Genomic DNA, 10,429 nt, shown 5'->3' on the forward strand with positions numbered 1-10,429 from the left:
TTCGCAGGCCCGTGACAACCCACCGAGCTACACCAGCCGGGCTCAATTGATTTTATAAATACAGGCCTATTTATTTATCCTTTTTTCCCTTGTGTGAGTGTTGGTACGTTTAGGGATGGGCGTTTCAGGGATCGGTCCCTTCACCTCAGCTGTCAAACCTGTGGGCACGCAGTTGCCCCGAGTGCCCTTGCCGTCCCCGCCCTGTGCACGGGGACAGCAGGGGCTGCCGCTCGCTTCTCCTGGCAGGGACTTCTGTGTTCTCTCTGTGTTTCTGGTCACCTGGCCGTGGGAGTTTCGGTCCTTCTGGCGTCCCCCGGCCCGCCCCCAAAGAACCAGCTTGGGTTTCACTGTTTTAAAAAAATCACTTTCCTGTTTTCAGTGTCACCGACTTCTGTTCCGGTTTCGGTGTTTATTTTCTCTGTTCCCTTAGGCTCACGTCGCACCTTCCTCCCCTGGCTCCCTGGGGCGGAGGTTCGGACGGCGGGTTTCGGGTCCTCCTTCTCCCGTCCACACGCTCCGCAGTGCGGACTTCCTTCCGAGCCCCGCCTTTGCCGCCTTCCAAACCTTCGGGAAAATACGTTGTGTCTGCATGTTATAATTTCTTTTATTTCTCTTGGGACTTATTTTCTTCATTTGTGCCCAAGTGGGGTTTGGGGTTCTGCCACGTACGGTGGCGGCTGCACATGCTCAGTGGCATTGCTTCCGTGGCTTAAGCAACCGATGAACCAGTGGCCCAGACCGAGTTCAACCTGGGGCTGCGTGCTGAGGTGTGCAGAGGGCGGGACCCACCATCCCTAATGATTGCCACCGAACCCCCAGACCTAGTCCCCTGCCTGGACCGCCAGGTTGCCCTGGTGTGGGACAGACCCCTGGCCTCAGGCAGCAGGGTGAGGACCGGCTCCAGGTGGTGGGGGCCGTGCCCAGGGCCCACGGCCCGGACCCCCCTGCCAGGCGGCACAGATGGCAGCGCCCTACGGCCAGCTTTGACCCAGCACCCGTGTGGATCACAAGGGACAGCACACAGCCTGGCAGCCTCGGTGCTGAGTAGGGAGCACCTCTGCCTGTTTTGGGGGCATCGTCACTGGCAGGCCCTCAGAAAGGCACCCCCGACTCGTGCTCTGACTCAGGGCCCCAGGAGCGAGGCAGAGGTCAGCTCTGCGGGTCACCTCACCCTGCGAGTAGAGGGACGGAGCATGCACAGGGCAATGTGAGCATGTGTGCCCCCAGCCCTTCAGCGTGTCAGGCCCGTGACCACCCAAGTCCAGCTGAGGGGAGGACTGTTGGGGGGTCCGGCATGTCCTCGCTGAGTGGCCAGACCACAGGGCCAACTGTCCACGCTGGGGAGGACTCTGTGGCCTTAGGCAAGTGAAAGGGCCTCAGGGAGACCACCATCAGCTGCTCGCTCCCGGGGGGTGGGTACTGGCAGGGTGGCTGCTGGCCCCAGACCCTGGACCCTCCAGCCGGGACCTGACCCGCTGTGTGGACAGCCCATCATGGCAACCCTGGCACAGCCGACGGAGGCCAAACGCTGTGATCCTGCTTCTCCCCGGCCGCCCTGGCACCTGTGGAGAGGGGCCCGGTGACACCCAGCACCTCAACAACACTCCCCCTCGTGGGATGCCACCCAGCTGCAGACCAGCAAAACGCAGGCCCGGCCACTGCCCCGAGTCCAGATCTGACTCTGGCCACTGCCCCTCTGATCCCCTCACCCAGCAGAAGACAGCCCTGGCTCACCCCAGGGCCTTCCTGAGGCCTCTCCTCCCACCTCAACCCCAGGCCTGGACTCTCACCGCCCCCTCCTGGCAGGGCCCTTGGCACGCCCTCCCCTCGCCTCAGTTCCTACAGCTTCCCCGCCTCCCAGACTCTGAAAGCACCCTGCTTCCCTCTCCCTCCGTCTTTACCCTGCCGCACCTGAAGCTCCCTGGGGACTCAGCCTGCACCTTCCCGCCAGCGTGTCCCCAACCCCTGTGGGGACTCCCCCAACCTCCTCTTCAAGGGGGTGGGTGGGAGCGGAGGGGTCCGCCTGAACTCTCAGCACCTGCTCCCGCCCTGCTGTCGGCTGGCTGTTCAACAAAGGCGGGTGTGTTCTTGGGGGGATGTGTCCTGCAGCTCTCAGCAGCGGGTGTCCTGGGGCTGACGGGCAGCGCTGGAGGACCCCAGGCAAAGGCAGCAGTCCCTCCCTGGGGACTGGCCCTGACCTCAGGCCTCCAGGGGCAGGTCCAGCCACTGACCTCCGCCATCTCTGTGGGTCGTCCCCAGTGCACGGGGCCAACAGCCGCAGGTTAAACCCCACACGTTTGGGTCCAACTCCCCCGGCCCCTAGTTAAAGCAGGTCCTAATTTGGACTTCGTCTCATCAGAAACGCGGTGGGACCAATCTGGGACAGAATCCGGATGAAGTCAGAATTCGGGTCTTGCGGGGTCTAACGCCCCTCCCTGTCTTTGGGACTGGGGAACTGACCGCCCCGATCTGGTGACACCTCCCCGGGGAGATCCCACTCCGCACCCCGTCGCGTTGCCTCGCTCAGGCCCTGCGGTCGTTGTCTGCCCGGGCGCCGCCAGGGGGCAGCGCAGGACCACGCGTGGTGGCCGGGCTCGCTGCTCCGGGTGCGCACGTGCCCCTGAGCCGCCCGGAGCTGGTGCTGTGTGTCGGGAGGGGGCCCCGTTTCCCCGCGCGCCACGGAGGCCGTGCACAAGGTCCCCGGGACCAGACCAGGCCCGGTGCTTGCGGCCGCGGCTGGGTCACCGTGGTCCAGAAGGTGCCGGAGAAACCGCGTGCTTTAGACCCGGAACGCTCCAGGCCGCGGGGGGGATGCGGCTGGGGGCGCCGCACCAGAGGACTGGGAGAGGGTCCCGGGGGGAAGGGGCGCGGGTCAAGGAGGGGAGGGGGGGCAGGACGGGGGCTTCTGTGGTTGGGCGGGGCCGGTGCCAGGGGCTGGACCAAGTTCACCAGGTGGGCCCGGCTGGGCCCTGGGCGCCGGGAGCTTTGAGAGGTGCCGGCGCGAGGAGGGGGCGGGGCTCGGGGGTACGCGGCTGGGAAGGGGCGGGGTGGAGGCGGAGGGCGTGGCCAGGACTTGGGGCGCGGTAGTTCGGTCCAAGTCCCCCCGCCTTCCCCCGGAGCTGTTTTCGGTTCCCCCGAAGTGACGTGCGCGGGGGGGGTTTGGGGAGGGGAGCGTGGGGCGGGGAGAGCGCGCTGGCTCCGGGATGGTGGGCCCCTCCTCCCCGTCGTCGTAATTCACCTGGCAGCTGCCGGGACGGCGAGAGACGAAGCGGCGGCGGGGGGTTGGCCCCGTCCCGCACGCGGCCGGGGCTGAGAAAGAGGACTGAGCGGCGGGCAGACGGACCTGTCCTCGCGGCCCAGGGACGGCGGGGGCAGCTTTTGCTCCCGTCTCCGCGGACGTGGACGAGCTCAGTGTTCGCCGGACGACCTCCAGCTGGTCCGACCCCCGGGCCTGCAGCGCAGCCGCCGCCGGCTCTCGCCGCAGCGGGTGGGGCGCTGGAAAGGGGGACCACCGGGGTGCAGCGCAGAGACGCTCCGCGCGGAGGCTGAGCCAGCAGCAGCTCGGATCCCGGACTGGGAACAGAAGCCCCTTCCCGCATGCGCTGTCTGGGGAGTTTACTGTGCAAATCGAGACCCGCGTGGGCGGGGGCTGAAGGGATAGCAGTCCATACCCTTGCGAAGGCTGTCTACAGGGGACACCTCAGATACACAGACGCACACAGCGCTGACCCCTGGGGCTCAGGTGGTTGAAGGTCCTGCAAAGCTAAAGGTCACAGGTTCCACCCTGCCCACCCCCCTCGGGGCCCAGGCCTGCCTTGTGGGTTTAGTCCCAGTGGGTCCCCTCCAGAGGCAACCCCTGATGTTTTGAAACCAGAGAAGACACTTCCGTTTGGGCCACCGTCACTGCCAGACCTAAGACGCAGACACAGGGATGAATCTTTCTGGGCACTTGACTCAGGTGGCCAGCGACCTGAGAAGACAGTGGGTTCACATCCTGACAGACCATCTTATATTTTCTTTGCAGGCCAGACTTTTATCACAGTGGACAAAGTGTGCTGAGGGGTTTCGAAAAGCAGGGGGGAAAAAACAGTGCTATTCTTGCCCTGGGCAGTTAGCTGTTCCCAGGGGCTGGGGGTGGTCTGACGATCTCCGGGACACAAGGCTGCAGGTGCCTCCACTTGACCTCAGGCGGAAGTCTCTAGCCGGGCCCCAGGAGGCCGCTGTCTCCCAGGAGACAGGGTGGGCCTTATCTATCTGTGGTTTCTGAAACAAAAGCTTTTTTAATTTTATTTTTAACATTATTCAAGTACAGTTTTCTGCCTTTTACTCCCATTCCAGCCCACCTACCCATGAAAAAAAGCTTTAACATATACATGACTCACGAGGCTTATAACTATTTCCTTTAAGGTAAAATTTTCCAACTCTTGAGTCCTCCATCAGTTCTCCCTCACATCAATGTTTCACTGTGTCTCTCCTTTCCCCTCCTTTCCCCTCCCTCTGACAGTGAATAACTAAAATCCTCTTAAAAATAGACATACAAGACTGAAGTAAGGGTGCAAAAACATATTTCATGACATTGGAAACAGACAAAAAAAGCTGGGGTACCAGTACTCATGCCACAGGAAATGCACTGTAACTCAGACAGAGACAAGAGGCAAAGAAGGACCCGGCAGTTCCCCTGTGACGATCTAGCTGGAGGAAGGCATTCGAGGAGACCTAGGCACCCACGTGTCCGCTGTAGGCTTAAACAGTCCCGAGAAGGGAGCAACCTGGCTGCCCGGGGCAGAGGAGAGCGTGCGAAGCGGAGCAGACAGACCACGGACAGGTCTCGCCCTGCAGAACGGGGAACCAGTTGCGAGAGCCCAGATGGACCCGGAGGGCATCAGGCTATGCACAATACGCCCGAGAAGGACCAAAGTCATGCGAGCCCACGTGTGGGGGCGTCTAACAAGGAGAAGAGAAGAGGACCCATAGATACGGGGAGAGGGGCAGGGCTGGGGGCCGCTGAGAAAGGTGAGGGGACGGGGAGCACTGGTCGGGTGACAAACAGTCTCGGGGTGTCAGGCGCAGCCCAGGGAACACAGTCAGTCCCACGGGCACCAAGGGTGGTGTCGCGTGGGCACTGGGTCTCCGGGGGTGATCGCTCAGTTCTGCCCATCACACTGGGGTGCGCGCCTGAGGCCAATCCAACGTCGTCTGTCAACTCCAGTGCAGAAAACAAAGGACCTTTTCCCTCAACGAGCTGAGGGCCAAAGAACCTGGGCTCCAGTTCTGCGTTCAAGTCCAGAAAGTTGCAGGAGTGGGAAGGGAAACAAGCAAAGGAGGGCAAAACAGAACTTTGTCCGGGAAAACAAAGGAGCTGTTTCTGATCAAAGGCCCACGTGACTCCCGGCTGTGGGCTGGGCGGCTGGCAGGCTGAGGGTGGCTGGGCCTGGAGTGGGTGCCTGCCCTGGGGACCCGCGCAGACAAGGACCAGGCCTTGGAGATGTGCTGGTCCCTGGCAGTGGAGCTTTGCTTTGACGATCAAACAAGGTTGTTTGCTTCCACATCTTTCCCCAGGTCTTCAGAGGCTGCTCCTGGAGGGACCCGGGAGAGGCCCCCAGTTCCCCTATCCCTTTCTGCCAGGCCTTCCCCTCGTGGCCTGGGGGTGGTGAGGCCCCCGACTGAAGGCGGCTGGGCCCAGAGCCTCTCCTGGAAAAAGGCCCAGCGTGGCCCTGGCCCGTGTGGTGCAGTTTGTTGGAATTCCCGGTCAGGGCACCTGGGCAGGTTGTAGGCTCCACGTCCTCTCGGGGCTTGGGTGGGAAGGCAGCAACCAGTGTCTGTCTGCTTCTCTCTCTCTCTCTGTCTCTCTCTCTCTCTCTCTGTCTCTCTCTCTCTCTCTGCAAACACAGTGAACAAACGTTCTCGAGTGCTGATAAGGAAATGGAAAGACCCAGGGTCTCTGGGTGAGTAAGATGTTCACGCTGGAACCAAAAAGCCAGCCTTCGAGTTGCCGGTCACCTGCCAGACCCAATGAGCAGAGACAGGGGTGGGGTCTCCGGGTGCTCTCTTCAACTGGCAGGGGTCAGAGGAGGCCGAGGGCTTGTGCCCTGACACACTGCCCCACCTTCCTGCCAAGCCAGCCTCTTAGAACGGAGAGCCAAGTGTGGTGAGGGGTGTGCAATTCAGGGAAGACTGGATGGAAGCAAAGTGCATCCGGGCCTTGCTCCGGGCCATGGGCTGGGGCCCGGGCAGGCCTCTGTGTGTCCCTGGCACCCCAGGGCTGGGATACCACCTGGATGGCTCCAGGTCTCTCCTGGAGGACAAAGGTCAATGGCTGTGCTCTCCTAACGACAGGCTGGGTCCTACCTGCAGTTCCTGAAACAACAGCTTTTCACAGGTGCTACCTAGTGGGCTTCTTGATGTTCCCACTCCTGAGCGCCCGCCCCATCCACACCACAGTGGGTCTACCCTCACTGTTCAGGCACAGATTTCTCCACTTCCCAGAGACCTTCAGGCAGAGACCCAGGGCTCCCCAGGAATGCAGATGGGGGCATCCCAGGAAGAAAGGAGAGACAGGAGGGACCACTCTGGTCACACAAATGACAGACAGCTCAGGCCAATGCTCCCTCCTCCAGGAATCCAGGGGGAGGGGAGGAGAGGCTGGGTCCCTGGGCCGCTGTGCCCGCCCCTGGCTGGAAGCTCTGGGAGGAAGCTGCTCTCCCTGTGACCTTGTGTGGTCTCCCTGCAGGGGAGTGGTTTCCTCTCCACCCGCTGCCGCCCGGGGCCCTGGGACGCTCCCTCCCCCTCTCTGGTCCCACGGAGGAAGGCAGGACAGTGGAAGAGGGACAGTGAGACGGACAGTCCAACGAGCACTTTGCAGCCGTTTGGGAAATGCCACCTCCCCCCAAGCAAGGACACTTAGGAGTCAATGGTTTGCCTTCACCCCACTGTAACCAGAAAAGACACCGGTGTTTAGGCTGCCTGTCACCGCCGAATCCAATAATCAATGACAGCCATTGAATCTTTCACGGCGCTTTATTCAGGTGGCCGGGGATCTGAGAAGATGGCGGGTTCAGACCCTAACAACCCATCTTCCCTTCTCTTTCCTGGCCAGATCTCTTATAAGGGGGTGGGGGAGGACACACAAGGTGGGGTGAGGGCTTGGGATTCAAGAAGCTGCAGCCTTCCTGTCCTGGGCAGTGAGCTGCTCCCAAGGGGGGGGTGGTCCTCTGCTCTCCCTGGAACAAAGGTCCGAGGTCCCCAGGTGGTATCTTCCTCAGGGCCCCAGCAGGTCGGCTGTTTTTCCCAGGAGCCAGGGTGGGCCTTCTGTGTAGTTTCTCAGACAAAAGTTTAACATACACAGTACTTGCTAGACTTACAGCTTTTCACCTTAAGCTAAAATTTTCCAAGTCTTGAGTCCCCTGTCACACCCACAGGGCCAACAGCTCCCACCACCCACTCGGGAGACAAGAGCAGAAATCTAATCAGTGCCATTTGCTGCCCAGGCCCAGCACACAGGAAGTGCAGGGTGTGATCTCATGCTGGCACATCAGCATAGAGATGGCGAGTCTGCCATTGCCACCCTGCCTGAGCCTCCTCTGACCCCCAGCCTTCATTTTCTCCGTTGATATTCTATGCACTTACTTTACCAGAGAGGGGGAGGGAGGGAGAGAAACATCACACCCAGCTGGGGACCCAGCCTGCAGCCCAGGCCTGAGCCCTGACTGGGAATCAAACTGGCGGCTGTCGGGTTCGCAGGCCGGGGCTCAACCCACGGAGCCACAGCAGCCAGGGCTAAACGCCCAGCCTTTAAAAACCCTCACGACACAGGTCTCTGCCCGCCTGCCCTCACTCCCACCAGCACGCCCACGCCCTTCCTCCCCCACCAGCGAGCATCCCCTAAACCCTCAGGGTCCCCAGGAGTCTAGCAGCCAGGGGGGCAGCCAGCAGCAGCGGCTCTTGCGGGGCTCACCCCCGACCTTGTCCCCGAGGCCCCGTTGCTCTGATTCAGAGCCTAGGTCGCTCTTGCTGCCCATGCTCACAGGCTCGGACCAACCAGCACCGTGGAGCCTCAGGACTGGGGAGCGTCCCAGACAGAGGGCCCCTAGTGCAGGGAGCCAGGGCCCCAGGGGACACGCTCCCGAGGGCGGGCAGGACGGGCGCCCTGGACGCGGTGCCGGCGGCCCCGAGCACGCAGCTCCCGCGTGGCCTCACGCAGGGACGTCTCCCGGGACTGGGGTCCGGGGACCCTGACGCTCCGAGCTGTGCACGGGAACCGAGCAGGCGCGCCCGTGTCTGTGACGAGGACGGGGACCGTGTCCCTGCTGAGACAGGCGCCGGGTCCTGTAGGGCTGGGCGGCGACCCCCAGGGGCCGCAGGGGGGTGTGGCCCTCCACGTAGATCAGGCACAAGGACAGCGGCACGGCGTGTGCCCGGCTGCTACAGGCGCGGGGCGCTGCCCTCTGCGGAGGGGCCTCGCAGCTGGGACAGCAGGCAAGCAGCCCCCAGGGCCCGGTTGCCCTCCCCAGCCCCTTCCTCCAGCGCAGGACCAGGGCCCCGGGAGCAATGGCTGTGCCCGCTGGGCAGGAGGAGTCCAGGAGGGGCCTGGGGCGTCCTGCAGCCCCAGAATCCAAACAACTGGACAGGGTGGCGGGAGGAGGGCACCGGCACCACCACCAGGGGTTGGGGGCGGGGCTGGGGGCGGCTGGGAGCTGTGGAGTCTGGAGAGGCTGGAGCAGCAGCTCCTGCGAGGCCTGGACCCTCCTCCGAGGGGTAGATGATGGTCCTCGCTGCTCTGAACGGGTCACTGCAGGCACACTCCCCCGGGGGAGGGACCGCCCGTCCCCACAGGGCACTCCAGCAGCACGTGGGGGAGCACAGAGGAAGCGGGAAAATCACCGCTGGGCAAACCGGCACGGGAGTAACCCCAGAGACCCCCCACCCCATGGGCTGGGTTTGTGGGCCTCAGCTTGGGGGGCCCGAGCGTGGTCGCACAGCCTCCAAGGGTCTGCGCAGTTACTCCCACGGGCCAGGAACACCGGGGTTCTACAGGGGGACACCCCACAGACCCACCCCTGCCCAGGGCTCCCGGTGACGGCGCCATGGAGAGAGTCACTGTGGGCAGCTCCCCGGGAGGGGTGCTGACGAGGCCCAGCTCCATTTCTGCAACACTGTTGCCAGAGAAGCGCAGCCTCAGGCCCCCCCCCTGCCCCCGGCCCCCCACACAGCACGCAGAGCAGGGCTCTGGGAAGCCCCAGGGGTGCTCTCGCTGGGGCCACCACACTGAGGACCAGGATGCGTGCAAGGGCTGCCACCAGCGGGACCGGGGACCCTCCCTGGGAAGACCCCAGTGACGCACTGGGGACAGCGGCTGAGGCGTTCAGTTCCCTGACGGTTTCCCTTCAAGGCAAGTGCTGGTCTGGGTTGTGGGGGCTGAGAAAAGGCGTCACAGGAAGTTCCGGGCAGGGGGAGGGGGCCCCGAGTTCTCTCATCTGTCTCTCAAAACCTTCCCGAGTCTCGATTTGCAGCAGAATACAGAGCTAGAGAGCCACTGGTGAGAGAAGCACAGGAAAGGTGGCCGAGGGGATGGGGCCAGGCCGGACTCTGCTGCTCTGAGGCCGTGCGACCAGGGGCAGGTGGCGAACGTCCCAGCGTCCCCGTTCCCCGTCCGATGATGCGGGAAACGGCAGCACTTACCGCCTTCCCAAGGGCATTAGCCTCTCTAGGGCACGCACAGCATACAGAGCCTGGGACACGCCAAGTGGCCTGGGAGCGCCTGCTTCTGTCGCCAGGAAGGCCCAGGCTGCGTCCCTCCCAGACAGGCGCACGGGAGGAGGAACTGAAAGAGGAGGAAACCAGGCCCAGAGTCGCAGGAGCCACGGCAGGGTCAGGGTCCCACCCAGGCCTGTGTCCTAAGAACAAGCCACCCCCCACAGAAGGGAGGAGCAGGGCTCCAGCAGGGAGGCAGGGCGGCCACGCCCTCCCCCAGCAGCTGCTGGGGTGGCTGGTCCAGCGGGGTGGGGGACAGGGGTGCCCCCTGTGGCATAGAACTTTAGGCATAGAACTTTTCCTAAAGGTGTAAGATGAACACGGTCCACCCGTGAACATCAACGAATAACAGGAAAGAAACCTTGTGCAAATACTAAATGTGAAAAGCATGAAAGAATTAAGTCTGAACCAAGAAATTCTTAGAACGAGTATGAACTTCCAGGAGGAGGTGCAGCAGGGGATACACGTAAGAAATCGTCCGGAGACACGGGGCCGTCTCAGCCTCGGGTCGCACGTGGGCGAGTCCACGCCCTCCGGACCCCGGAGGAGCCTCTCGGGGGCGTGGCCCGGGCCTGCACCCACCTGCACCCACCTGCACGCCCGGCACCCGGGGCACAGGAACACGTGGCTGAGGATCTGCGGAACCTCGGGCGACAGAGGCGCTGGGCCCTGGCGTTTC

Source organism: Phyllostomus discolor, chromosome 6 (genome assembly GCF_004126475.2).
Source record: "Phyllostomus discolor isolate MPI-MPIP mPhyDis1 chromosome 6, mPhyDis1.pri.v3, whole genome shotgun sequence".
In the NCBI taxonomy this organism is placed as follows: Eukaryota; Metazoa; Chordata; class Mammalia; order Chiroptera; family Phyllostomidae; genus Phyllostomus; species Phyllostomus discolor.